Consider the following 14,813-nt stretch of genomic DNA (forward strand, 5'->3'; position numbering starts at 1 on the left):
CAAGATAGCAAATGTGTATATGCGGGAACAATCTTGTGACACAAGGGATGATATGATGATACCAAGATGATACCAATATGATATGGTATGTATGCAATGGAAGGTACGGGTCACTAATGTGCACAAGTAACGTTGCCGGCAATACTCAATGGCTAGTCTCGATAGGCAAGTGACGCAAAATGGGCTAAGGTGTTAACAATGTAATGACAAGAATGTACAATGAAGGGATACCACGATACCAAGGTGATATGGAGGTGACCGTTCTTGCTTATGGTTAGGTTGTCAAAATGGTAAAGCGGTCGATGTCGAATCCTTGTCGAAGGTGAGCGGTGGTGTTGTCGATGTCGAACCATTCCTAGTTAGCTGAAACACCCTAGGAAACGGAGAAACCGCAAACTCAAAATCTCAAAGGAAAATGTCAAATGGTGGTAGCGGAATGCGTTGGTGGTTCTGGAGTTAGCAATGCGTAAATGGTGGTGGTGGTTGATGACAAAGCAACCGACCCTAAGTAGCCGAAACACCTTAGGAGACTCAAGTCACCGCTCAAGCAACCACAAATGCTAAATGGAGCAAAATGGGTAAAGTTGCAGAAAGCGATGGTGGTATGGTGGAAGATATGGTGGAGGGCCTATGAAAAGATGCCAAAATGCCAAATTTTGGATGGAGTCAAATGGTGTTGCAACCTATCTAGATGGATGGGGATGTCAATAGCTACTAAACGAGCTAAAGAATGTCAAAATTGGACTCCGAGAGCAAAATTTATGGCCGAAACGGTTTTTGTTGGTGAGCTGAAACTGGGAGGTGCAGGTGCCCGGGGGTTGGAGGTGCGGTCACCCGGGGTGGTCAGCGACGAACAGCCCGGGGGTGCGGGTGCCCGGGGCTCGGGGTGCGGCCACCCGGGGGGGAGGGGGGGTCAGAGGGGATGCACGGGGGGGGGGGGGGGTCCGGGTGCCCGGGGTGTGAGGTCTGGGTGCCCGGGGGTCACGGATTTGGGCAGAAATTCGTGAGAAAATGGGAGAAATTGGTGGATTTCGTGGAGAGAAAGGTGGAGATGGATGGGGGGAATGCTAGATCCACTTGAAACCAAGCAAATCCATAGATCAAATCCAATAAAACCTCATCAAACCAACAAGTCACAAATTTTTTTGGGGCTATATTTGGTGGGAAATTTTCGAAATTGGGGGAGAACACAACAAAATTAGGCTGGAGAACAAGAAGGGGGGATCTAGTTTCATGAGAAACCATGGCTCATGATACCAAGATGTTGTAGGGTGGAACCCTAGAGGGAGATCTTTCATGAATTGGAGGGGAAATCCCCAAGAACAAGAAGAACACAAAGGGGGAAAACAAGAGGAACACTCAAATTGACTTGATCCAATCACACATGTGCTAGATCCAATCACACAAAGAGAGATACAAAGGTCCAAATCCAACACAATAAGATACAAGATGAAGTTAGTTCATCCCAATCCTATGAGGAGAGAGGTCTTGATGATCCTATGATGGGGATCCTTCCCTAGATGGGGTCTTGATATCCACAAGAGGATCTTCTCGCTTAGGAGGTCATGATCTCCATGAGGAGGAAGATGAGAAAAGCTTTCTCTTTGTCTATCCAATACTTTGGTATCCCCTCTAATGATCTAGGGAAGGGGTATATATAGCCTAGGGACGAAATAGAGGGGAGAGGGGGATACAAGGGTCAAAAACCCCAACTTGCACGCAGGCATTCTCGGACGGGTCTGGGCACCCGGGGTAAAGTGGCCCGGGCACCCGGGGATGGTGCGGCTGTAGGTGGCCGGGCACCCGGGGCAGAAGGGCCGGACATCCGGGCTGGTCAGGGCCGGCTGTAGGTGGCCCGGGCACACGGGGGTTCCAAGCCCAGCCGGCTGGAGGCATGGGCCGGGCACCCGGGCAGGCCAAAGCCCGGGCATCCGGGCGGGGTTGGCAGCACCAGGAGGCAGGCCGGGCACCCGGGGCTCCAAGGCGGGCACCTGGCCCCTCCAAGGTCGGGCACCCGGGGCCAGCAGGGGCCACGCCCAGGTCAGGGCCGGGCACCAGGGGCCAGAGTGGACGGGCACCCGGGGTAGCCAGGGGCTCCGCCGTTTGTAGGTGAGGGCCAGGGTGGTCCGGTACCTCCTTTGCTTCGTGCTTCTCACGTGTCCTTCTTCCTTCTCCTCCTCCGTAGGTCTCCGGTGAACTTGGTGATTCCTCCGTGCTTCCTCGTGACGACCTCGCGAGTACCTAAGAATGCACAACGTGTCTCTTTGAGGTAGAATCCCATTCTCAAGTGAATCCGGACGAAACTCGGAGAGGAAAGAGTTAACCTCGGTTTTGACGGTGCATGCACATGCTCTTGTCATTGGTCCATGAGTTGCTTGACGAGTTGTAATAGAGTCCATGGGGATGAGCGAGGGATGCTCCGCATCAGAAAGGCAAGCACTTCAAGGCGAGGAAGATCACAGGAAGAAGCCTTCCATGCATACCAGTGATCATGTACTTGCTATGGTCAATGATTTAAAAGTGATCTTCGGACAGGGTCCCGGCGGACTATCTGTTTCGAATGACGCTTGTAAGTGCATCTAGTGCCCCTTAGTGATTTTGGTGTATTGAAAACTTATAGGTTAAGGGACTAATGTGTTTGTGAGTGTACACAGGTCTATAAGTCTATGAGGAGTTTGATATTTACAGGGAAAGTCGACCCCTAAAAATGAATATCTTGGACTGAAGATTTTGGTATTTCTGAAGACTTTCATGAAGACTTTGAAAGTGAAGAAATTGGTGTAACCATGAAGAGTTGATATTCATGCGAGGAATATGAAGCTTGAAGACTTTTGTTTTCATAGTTTTGTTTTTCTCTTTCTTGAGTCATAGGAAACACCGTACTGTTAAAGGGGGTCGAGGAAATACTAAGGAAAAATTTCCATGTGATGCTCAACTCAAAATCCTACACCTACCAAACCCTTCGAGTGAAGCCCTTGGAAATCTCATACAGTTCAGTCCATTTCTTCAGTGACAGAGACGAAGTTCTTCTGGTCGCTGAGGAATTTGTTCTGACTGAGGAGTTAGGAATTCGCCAGTGCAGATTGCCTACACAGTGAGGAACATGATAGCCCTGAGGAATTTGAGAGTCAAATTTCCGACCGTTGCTGTGCTGCGCGCCAGCTGTCCCAAAATATCTTATCCACCTAACGGTCATATCAGGCAAGGGCATTTATGTCTTATCATTCAGGCTGCTCCCTAGGCTATAAATAGCCGCCCCCTACAACCACTAGCTGGTTGGCTGCTCTGAGAGAAACTAACACTTGTCATTTGAGAGCAACCCATCCTCCGAGGACATTGAGCGAAAATCATCGAGTGAGGAAAAACCCCAAACCCAAACACCTACAAACCCAAAGTGATTGAGCATCACTGAAGAGATTGATCCTGCGTGGATCCGACGCTTGTTACCTTTGAAGACTGTGCTTCTTCCAGACGGTTAGGCGTCATGGTCTAGAGCATCCAAGAGGAATTGTGGATCACCGAGTGACCGAGTCTGTGAAGGTTTGGAAGTCGCCTCAAGACTTACCACGAGTGATTGGACGAGGTCTGTGTGACCTTAGTTCAAGGAGAATACGGTGAGGACTTGGTGTCCTGAGCTGCGTGCTCAGCGACTGGGTGTCCGGGACTGTGTGTCCTCGATTTTAAATACTCAGCCGCTCCAACCAGATGTACAACTGAGACAGCAGTTGGAACTGGTCTACCAAATCATTGTCTTCACCAACCTTACTGGTTCTATTTCCTCAACTGTTTCATTTCCTCATTACTGTGTTGAGTGATTGTTCATATATGTGTTTGAAGACTTTGACTGAAGACTTTCTCAATTTCTTCAGTTCAATTTCTTCAGTATGTTTGTCTTCATCTTGTGTTATCCTGTGTTTACGCTTCCTGTACTCTGTGCTTGTCTTCATTTCATCATGATGACTATGTTTGTATCCTGTTATGCTTACTTCTGAGTACTTATTCCGCTGCTAGTAGTTCTTCGCTAAGGAATTTCCTCACCGGATAATTCCTAAGTGAAGAATTCATAAAAATCGCCTATTCACCCCCCTCTAGTCGATATAACGCACTTTCAATTGGTATCAGAGCAAGGTACTCCCTTGTTCTGTGTGATTTTGGTTTAACCACTTGGAGTTTTAGTTATGTCGACCACAAGTATGATCAAGGTCTCCGCTGGGTGTCCTACCTTCGATGGCACGGACTACCCCCACTGGAAGAATAAGATGCGAATGCATCTTGAAGCAATTGACAATGATCTCTGGTACGTTGTGGAAAATGGTGTTCCCTCCGTCATTCCTTCTCTGAATGCTGCTGATGTGAAGAGATTCAAGCAACTCGATTCTCAAGCGAAGAATATCATATGTGGTCATCTGAGTAAAGGGCAATATGGTAGAGTGAGTGCTTTGGAAACTGCTAAGCTTATCTGGGATAGGCTCTCCAAAGTAAACGAAGGAGTCTCAACTCAATATGACTCTCGTGTTGACGTTCTTCGCAATCTCTTCGACCGCTTCAAAGACTCGACAATGAAAATGTTCAGCAAACCTTCGATCGCCTCACTGACATCTCAAATGAGCTTCAAGCGCTTGGCGCCACTGACATCACCGACCATGAGGTGGTGAAGAAATTGCTGAGATCGCTAGATTCCTCATTTGATACTCTGGCACTGATGATTCAAGAGCGAGCTGATTACAGGTCACTAGATCCAGCTGATATCCTCGAGAGGCTAAATACTCATGAGTTCCAGCTTGCTGAAAAGGGAGATCTCTATGGTTCAAGCTATGGCAAAACACCTGCCCTGAAGGCCAAGGCTGTGTCTGAATCTGAATGTGAAGACTCTGGTAGTAGCCTCGGTGATCCTGAAGAATTGAGGCAGGAGCTAGCACTGCTCGTGAAGAAGTTCCAGAAGTTCTCAAGACGTGGTCGGTTTGGAAAATCCTCAAGAAGCAGTGATTCCTCATCAAGTGACTATAAGAGAAGACTTTGCCACAAATGCAAGAAACCTGGTCACTATATTCAGGATTGTACTCAATGGGAAAAGGAATTAAAGAAGAAGAAATACAAGGATTATAGTTCTGATGACGCTAAGAAGAAGAAGAAATCTTCAAAATCTTCATCATCAAAATCCTCGAAGTCTTCATCTCACAAGAAGAGCAGCTCCAAGAAGGCTCGGGCATTCATTGGCAAGGAAATGGACTCTGAAGCTGAATCTGAGGAACATGAGGAAGAGGAGGCATCTGAGGAGTCCGAGTCTGGTGTGGCGAGTCTGGCTCTCGCTACTACTTTCGTCAGCAAGTCTATCTTCAACCTTGAAGAAATTGACTGCACCAACAAGGCTGACGAAGACAATGATGACTACGCTCCCACCTATTGCTTCATGGCAAAGGGTGCTAAGGTAACAAAATATCCCTCCTCTGAATCTAGTGAGGATGAATCTGATGAAAATCTTAAGCCTAGTTACTCTAAACTTGCTAAGATTGCTGTGAAACAACAGAAGGCTATTGAAAAACTTCAAATCATGCTAGACAAAAGTGATGATATGTTGGGTGATGAAATGGACCGCACTAAAGACTTAACTGAAAATCTTCAGAAACTTCAGTCTAAGTTTGACAACCTTCAAAGTAATCATAAAACTCTCTTATCCGATCACGAGAAGCTTTCCTATGAATTTCTTCAAAGGAAGAAAGATCTTGAGAAGCTAAGAGTGAGTTATGAAGATCTTCAGAAGGAGCGCGATTCATTACTTGCTCAACAAATCAGCGCTTCTCAGGAAGAATTTATTCCACCATGCTTAAAGTGCATTGAACGTGAATCTGCTAATTCATCACCTGAATGTTCAAATGCTTCAATTGTTACAAATTCTTCACCTGCCTCTGCTATCACTAATTCCTCATCTGAGGACATTGCTAGTATCACTAACGATGCAGGGCTGAAGGAATTGTGCACGACAGGCATGTACAAAAGCCTCAAAGGGCATCAGATTCTTTGTGATGTGCTCTGTCAGTGTCAAAACCGGCGGATCTCGAGTAGGGGGTCCCGAACTGTGCGTCTAGGCGGATGGTAACAGGAGACAAGGGACACAATGTTTTTACCCAGGTTCGGGCCCTCTCGATGGAGGTAAAACGCTACTCCTGCTTGATTAATATTGATGATATGGGTAGTACAAGAGTAGATCTACCGCAAGATCGGAGTGGCTAAACCCTAGAAGCTAGCCTATGGTATGATTGTTGTTCATCCTACGGACTAAAACTCTCTGGTTTATATAGACACCGGAGAGGGCTAGGGTTACACAGAGTCGGTTACAATGGGAGGAGATCTTCATATCGTATCGCCAAGCTTGCCTTCCACGCCAAGGAAAGTCCCATCCGGACACGGGACGGAGTCTTCAATCTTGTATCTTCTTAGTCCGGGAGTCCGGCCAAAGGTCTTAGTCCGGCCATCCGGACACCCCCTAATCCAGGACTCCCTCAGTAGCCCCTGAACCAGGCTTCAATGAGGATGAGTCCAGCGCGCAAGTTGTCTTCGGCATTGCAAGGCGGGTTCTCCTGCAAATTCTCTGTATCCATCGAAGAGTGTCCGGCTTCTAGTGCGCGCTGTCCTCCTCGGCTTCTGTGCCCCATAATGACCATCTTCCACGCGTTAAACGAATGCGAAAAGCCAGGGGGTTTTCTTTTCACTTACCCCCCCGGTTGCGTTAATGAGCCGCCCATAAAAGAGATGGGGATTTAGATCCAATTCGCACCATCTTCCCTCCGCGAGTCTTCATCAGAGCGCCTCTGACAGAGATCCATTCCATCATGGCCAGTTGGTGCCGCTCCTCCTCTCGCCCCTCCAGCCCTCGGCCCGGAGATTGGGGGCGATGTTCTGTCCCGCATAGCAAGTTAGTAGTGCTTCAGTCCAAGGGGCTTCTCCCCCCAGCATATATGGTCCTAGTTCGAGCCGGGATTGCTGCCTATAGCGGCGGAGAGCAGGCGGAGGGCATTCCAAATCCCTCTCAAGGAGAGCGGGTATGCTTAGTCCCTTATTTGATGAGAGGACTAGGATTTCCAATTCATCCATTCCTCCGAGGGTTGCTGGAGTTCTATGGCCTCCAGCTACATAACCTCACGCCCGCCTCCATTTTGCACATCGCGGGCTTCGTGGCCCTCTGCGAGCTGTTCTTGGGTGTTGAGGCCCATTTCGCGCTGTGGAAGAGGTTGTTTTGCCTTGTGCCCCGTTCTCAGGAGGGGTCTATTTATCAGGTGGGCGGAGCCGAACTATGGCGCATCGCCGGGACCGTATATCTATCCGGCACCCTAAAGAGGGCATCCGAAGACTGGCCCTCGGAGTGGTTTTATATAGATGATGTCCCCCTGCCAGACCCTGTACGGATCGGCCTCCCCGAGTTCAATAATGCCCCGTTGAAGAAGCGCCTGAGTTGGCGCCCACGGAACCCTCAGAGGGAAGCTGACAGGGACGTCCTGTACCTGATGAGCCGGATAAGGTTGTTGGCTCATTTCGGACTGACCATGATTAAGGTCATGGCCATATGCATTACGCGAGGGGTGCGGCCGCTTCAATACAGAGGCCACCCCATGTGGGATTTCAACGGAGAGGATGACGCTACCCGGTGCGGTCGCAAGGGGCCAGATTCGGCTGCCACTTTAACGAGAATCTTATCCGCTTTGTACAAGAGGGAAGAGGAAGAATTCCTCCGTGTCAACCCGAAAGGCGGATTCTCCATGTACAATCCTCCTAGTTGGGTGAGCGGACACTTTCAGTTGCCTATCCGTTTTTGAAATTCCCGTAGTTGAGTACTTAGACTAGTAATGTTTAAACGCAGGAGCTGCGCCAGGCTGTGAAGGAAATAAACAGCCCTTCTCCACAACCCGAGGACCCAGAACGGCCCCTCGATCCGGACTCCTAAGAAGATCCGGACTTATGCGTGGAGCTGATTGATGGAGTATTTCATCAATTGAGCAAGGATAACTCCTTAGTGGCCATCACTGCCGACTATCCCGGACTACTTCCAGCCTCCAAGGTAACTAAGACCGAAGTCCCAGTATTCTCATGCTTTATCTTGCATGCCGTGTACTAACAGCGTTTCGCAGGGCAAATCCTTGAGGCGGAAGGCCGAGCCCATGGTGGGCAGCCAACAAGGGCCGCTGAAGCCAGGCGGGCCAAAAAGAAGTGTGGACCAGATCGAGATTCCGGCGCAACGGTATGGCATGTGAATTTGACGCCTAGGGTTTATGCCCTTGAGTCTTACTAATGGTCATGATTTTCTTAGTAAGAAGAGAGCCCGCCGGACTATGTCCGCCGGCCTAGGTTCGAGGCCGGGTCCAGAAGCGGAGGCGGACACGGGACGCGCCTCGGGCGCTCCTCCGACAGAGGGCGCCGACGGGCTATCTGCCACCAATTCATAGGTGGAGAGTGCCCTGAACCACAGGCGTCGCCGGACTGTTCTTCGTGACGCGTGTTTTTCCCCAGAGGTGTTGGACGCCTTTAATACAGGAGATGCGTATCTCCGTGCTGCTCAAAATGGTCTAGCCAGAGCCACGGAGCAGTATGTGAAAGACATACAGGTGAGTAGAATTGAAGGTTATATATGTCAGTAGCCCTCGAGACTTGAAACAATGAAGATAACTGTTTGAAGGATCATGTGCTATGTAGTGTCTTACAAAGAAGAACACGCAATTGTCCTAGGAGCTCGAAGAGTGCAAGGCCCAGCTCGAGTCCGCATTGGCCACTTCAGAAAATGTCAAGGGGACGCCGGCAGGTAATATATGCTTCGAAAGGTACTTCCATTTTGAAATGCGGCAGGCATGCAACCCTGACGATAATAATGCAGATGAGACCGGAGTAAATACGGACAAGCAACAACTCCTACGCCAACTAAAGGCTGGCAAGAGCGTGCTGACGAGGGTGAGGCAAGAGAAGAACAAGCTTCAAGACGCCAATACCCAGCTGGGCGAGGAACTGAAAGATGTTTGTATTCAACTATCTTCTGCCGTGAAGGTGAATCGGCGACTTTGACGCGACATTTTTAGTAAGTCCTGGAACGAATCTTCGAAAAAAAGAATTCGGCGAGGAAGTCGATTAACAGAGCTATGTCTGTAGGTCTGCTGACGGGTCGTCCTACGGAGGAAATGCCCGGTTCAATGGGAGACCTTCTTCCCGAGCTGTTGCAACTACATGAACGAGTTCGGCAGGCAATGCAAAGCGTCATCCAGGCTATGTGGCCATCCCTCTCCGTGCCCGAAGGCCTTGAGGAGCTTACCAAGAAGCTGGAGGGAGTGCGGCATCGCTTCCGGTTGTGGAAGATATCGGCTTGCCGTCAAGGTGCCAGGGAGGCCTGGGCCATGGTGAAGACTCGGTACACGAAGGCTGACCCCAACCACATGGCCGAGGTCGGCCCTATAGGTCCGGATGGAAAGGAGATCCCGGTCAGCTTAGCATATGTCTAGGTGGAGCTAGCTGCAAAGTATTCCCAACAGGACTGTAAATTAGACCGCCTGTTGGATGGTATTGAAGAAGAATATGCCGAGTCGGATTGACTCTGTAAAAATGACATAAAAAATGCCTTCTAGCCGGATTGTAGATCGTTTGTCATTGCGGACCTTTTCGCTTCGACCTCTGGACCCTATAGTCCGGAGTGTGTCCGAATACCCTCTCGATTATGTAAGAACCGGGGCATGCATGGAGACAAGGCGTAGGGGTCATAAGTGCTTTAGCAGAAAAGTGCCCAACTAGTTATGTTATATTACATGGTTAGTAAGAAACATCTTCCAGGGAGAATAGTTCCGTTAGGGGTTCCTTTCCCTGGGAGGCATGCCCTAAAGTGCATGTCTGAACTGCCAGAAAGAGCAGAAAAGCATCTGGGGGCAAATGAATAAATACGAAAGATCATCTTTTAGTTCACCGACCGAATATTCCCTTAAGAACGCTAGCTTTCGGCTTCACCCAGTCTGAGGTACACATCCAGCTGACCCGGCAGTAACAATCGCAGAGGTGCTCCCTTTACCACCTAGCCGAACGAACGGGAACATAGGGGTAAGCACAGGAGCCAGGCAACCCAGCTTGGCCAAAACTGAAGTCATATCGATGCATATAATGGTGTATAAAAGGTTCATGCGGAAGCATCACACATGTTTTGGGCATGAGGCCCGTTTTATATAAACTTCTTGGTAAAGAAGCCCCCAGGTATTATGAGCGCAGGTAGCGCGTCGGGTATGTGCGAACAATGCACAGGCAAGCCCCTAAGGGCTTGTGAGAAAAAAGGGTAGGGAGAAGGAACAAAATCCCGGACTGCCAATAAAAAATAAAAATAAAAAATAAAACAAAGGGACGGAGGAAGGAAACGAACACGGAGTCCGGCGCTAGGCGTAGAACCTTCGTAGGCGTGCTGCGTTCCATGGGTTCGGCTCGAGTCGGTTATCCGATGCGTTTCGCAGACGGTACGCTCCGCCGGTCAGTACTTGGTCGATTATGAAGGGGCCCTCCCATTTGGTCTTTAATTTATCATTTTTCTTGTCCGGTAGGCATAGAACTAGTTCACCAACGTTATAGGTTTTGGCCCGTACTTCTCTGCTTTGGTATCTTCGAGCCTGCTGTTGATAGAATGCGGAACGAGCTTTTGCCACGTCGCGCTCCTCTTCCAATGCGTCCAAGCTGTCCTGCCGATCAAGCTCGGCTTCTCTTGCTTCGTACATGCACACTCGAGGTGAGTCATGGATTATGTCGCATGGCAGTACTGCCTCTGCGCCGTATACCATAAAAATGGTGTGAATCCGGTAGTGAGATTCGGCGTGGTCTGTAGCCCCCAGAGTACGGAGTCAAGCTCCTCTACCTAGTGCGTGTTAGATTCCTTGAGGGATCGCACTAGTCTGGGTTTGATGCCGCTCATAATGAGACCGTTGGCCCGTTCGACTTGACCGTTAGTTTGAGGGTGATAGACTGAAGCATAGTCGAGCTTGATGCCCATGTTTTTGCACCAAAGTTTGACTTCATCGGCCGTGAAGTTTGTGCCGTTGTCGGTTATGGTGCTGTGGGGGACGCCGTAACGGTGTATGACCCCGGATATGAAGTCTATCACTGGTCCGGATTCGGCCGTCTTTACAGGCTTGGCTTCTATCCATTTGGTGAATTTGTCCACCATGACCAGTAGATATTTTTGCTTGTGGGTTCCTCCTTTAAGGGGTCCGTCCATGTCAAGCCCCTAGACCGCGAAAGGCCAGGTAATGGGTATATTTTGTAGGGCGGTAGGCGGCATGTGGCTTTGGTTGGCGAATAACTGGCAACCAACACATCGTTGCACTAAGTCCTGAGCGTCTGCCCGGGCCGTTGGCCAATAAAATCCGGTACGGAAGGCCTTGCTTACAAGGGTCCATGCTGTGGTGTGGTGCCCGCCGAGTCCGGCATGAATTTCAGCCAAAAGGTCTCGCCCTTCCTCTTCGGAGATACACCTTTGAAGGACTCCGGTTGTGCTTTTCTTGTAAAGCTCTCCCTCGTGGACTTTGTAGGCTTTAGATCGCTGCACTATGCAGCGGGCCTCGTTTTGGTCCTCGGGAAGTTCCTGCCTAGTTAGGTAGGCTAGGAATGGTTCTGTCCAAGGGGCAATGATTGCCATTATTGTGTGGGCTGATGGCGTTGTTTTGTTGGCGGAGCCCCCAACTATGTCAGAATGTTCGGCGAGGGACGATGTAGTTGTGTCCGGGCTATTGTTTCCGGATTCTCCTTCCCATGATACGGATGGCTTGAACAGCCTTTCTAGGAAGTTGTTGGGAGGGACGGCCTCGCGCTTGGCGCCAATGCGTGCCAACACGTCTGCTGCTTGGTTATTTTCCCGGGCTATGTGATGAAATTCAAGCCCCTCAAACCGAGCTGACATCTTTAAGATGGCGTTGCGGTAAGCTGCCATTTTCGGATCCTTGGCGTCGAAGTCTCCATTTATTTGGGATATTGCGAGGTTTGAATCCACGCGGACCTCTAGGCGCTGAATGCCCATGGAGACTGCCATCCGGAGGCCATGTAACAGGGCCTCATATTCGGCTGCGTTGTTGGAATCCGTGTACATTATTTGAAGTATGTATTGGACTGTGTCTCCGGGTGGGGACGTCAGAACGATGCTAGCCCCAGGCCAGCCAACATTTTGGAGCCGTCAAAGTGCATGGTCCAGTTGGAGCATGCGTCGTACTCTTTAGGGAGTTCGGCTTCAGTTCATTCGGCGATGAAGTCGGCCAAAACCTGCGACTTAATAGCTCGCCTTGGCTTGTAGGTTATGTCGAACGGGAGGAGCTCGATGGCCCATTTGGCAATCCGCCCGTTGCGTCGCGGTTGTTTATAATATCATTAAGGGGTACTTCGGATGCCACTGTTATGGAGCACTCTTGAAAGTAGTGTCGTAGCTTCCGGGATGCCATGAACACCGCGTACGCTTTCTTTTGATAATGCGGGTACCGTGACTTGCATGGAGTTAGTACAGTGGACACGTAGTACACTGGTTTTTGGAGGGGGAACTTGTGTCCATCCGCTTCTCGTTCGATGACGAGCACCGTGCTTACAACTTGATGGGTTGCCGCGATGTATAATAGCATTGGTTCGCCCGTGTTGGGCGCGGCCAGGACCGGATTTGTTGCCAGTATGGCTTTTATTTCTTCGAGTCCGGCCATGGCGGCGTCCGTCCACTCGAAGTGGTCGGTGCGTCGCAGGAGGCGATAGAGGGGTAATGCCTTTTCTCCTAAGCGGGAGATAAAGCGGCTTAGAGCCGCCACGCATCCTGTCAGTTTTTGTATCTATTTGAGGTCCTTTGGGGTATCCAATTGTGACAGAGCTCGGATCTTGGCTGGGTTTGCTTCAATTCCTCTACCGGATACGATGAAGCCCAAGAGCTTTCCGGCTGGTACGCCGAAAACGCATTTTTCTGGGTTGAGCTTAATGTCATATGTTCGGAGATTGTCGAACGTGAGCCTCAAGTCGTCTACTAGAGTATCGACGTGTTTTGTTTTGACGACCATGTCATCTACATATGCTTCAACTGTTTTGCCGATCTGGTTGGCCAGACATGTCTGAATCATGTGCTGATATGTTGCGCCGGCGTTTTTGAGCCCGAAGGGCATCGTGTTGAAGCAGAATGGGCCGTATGGGGTGATGAATGCCGTTGCGGCTTGGTCTAACTCTACCATCTTGATTTGATGGTAGCCAGAGTATGCATCGAGGAAACACAATGAGTCATGTCCTGCGGCGTCGTCGATGATTTGATCAATTCGGGGGAGTGGGAAAGGGTCCTTTGGACAGGCCTTGTTTAGGTCTTTGAAATCGACACATAGGCGCCAAGATTTTTCCTTCTTTGGTACCATCACCAGGTTTGCTAGTCAGTCCGGATGTTTTATGTCTCTGATGAATCTGGCTTCCAGCAGTTTTGCTAGCTCCTCTCCCATGGCTTGTCTCTTGGGTTCGGAAAAATGCCATAGAGTCTGCTTGACGAGTTTAAACCCTTTTAGGATGTTCAGGGTGTGCTCAGCCAGCCTGCATGGGATTCATGGCATATCTGAGGGGTGCCAGGCAAAAATGTCCCAATTTTCTCGCAGGAAGTCTCTGAGTGCGGCGTCTACATCGGGTTTTAGTTGTGCCCCGATGGAGGCCGTTTTTGTAGGGTCCGTTGGATAGACTTGGAATTTGACTATTTCGTCCGCTGGTTTAAAAGAGGTGGACTTGGATTCTTGTCTAGTATCACATCGTCCCTGTCCACCGTAGAGCGCAACGCAGTTAATTCCTCGGCCGCTAGGGCCTCGGATAATGCCTCCAGGGCCAGTGCGGCTGTCTTGTTTTCAGCGCGGAGCGCTTGTCCGGATGACTTGGAAAATTGTAAATGCTTCTCGCCCTAGCAGAGCGTGGTATCCGCTGCTGAATGGGGCCACTTGAAATGTGACCTCCTCGGATCTGTAATTATCCGGCATGCCGAACACCACATCCAGTGTGATTTTTCCTGAACAGCATGCTTCCCGGCTTGGAATTATTCCCCTAAAAGTTGTGTTGCTTCGCTCAATGCGGCTCCAGTCAATTTCCATTTTTTGTAGGGTTTCCTCGCAGATGAGGTTGAGTCCGCTGCCGTCGTCCATGAGTACCTTTGTAAGTCGGAAGCCGTCCACTATCGGACTGAGGACCAATGCGGCTGGTGCTCAGGATGTCCGAAATTTAGGTTCGTCACTGGCATTACAGGTGATAGCCGTGTCACTCCATGGGTTTATTGTTGCTACTTGGTAGACATCGGCAAGGTTGCGGAGCGTTCGTTTCCTTGCATTGTTTGATGTGAAGGTCTCAAAGACTGTCGACACCATACTGGGGAGGTATTCTTCGGGTGCTGGAGTTAAAAGCTCCTCGCCACTTCGGGCCACCTACCGTAGTATCCAACATGCTCCAAGGCTGTGCGTTGGTGTGGCTTCCCCTGAATTATGAATTTTACAGGGTCCATTGAGCCATCCTTCCAGTACGGTCCCGTACCCTGTAGAGGGTTTTTGTTTTTTGATGTTTGGCTCAGATGCCTGGCAATAATGCGCCCTTTTGTTTTGGACTCGTGTTATATTTGGGGCCAGATTGTCCCCAAATTTATCTTCGGTTTTCCGAACGCTTTCAGTCGCACAGTACTTTCGTACTATGGATGTCAAGTCGGCGAATCGTGTAATTTCGCGGTGACTTATGGCGTTGAGGATTCTGATGTCCGTGCAGATGTTACAGAAGAGTGAAATTGCTTCTGTCTCACGGCAGTCCTTTATCCTGTTCATAACCAGGAGGAATCTGTC

The sequence above is a fragment of the Triticum aestivum genome, chromosome 3B, assembly GCF_018294505.1.
Source record: "Triticum aestivum cultivar Chinese Spring chromosome 3B, IWGSC CS RefSeq v2.1, whole genome shotgun sequence".
NCBI classification, from domain to species: Eukaryota; Viridiplantae; Streptophyta; class Magnoliopsida; order Poales; family Poaceae; genus Triticum; species Triticum aestivum.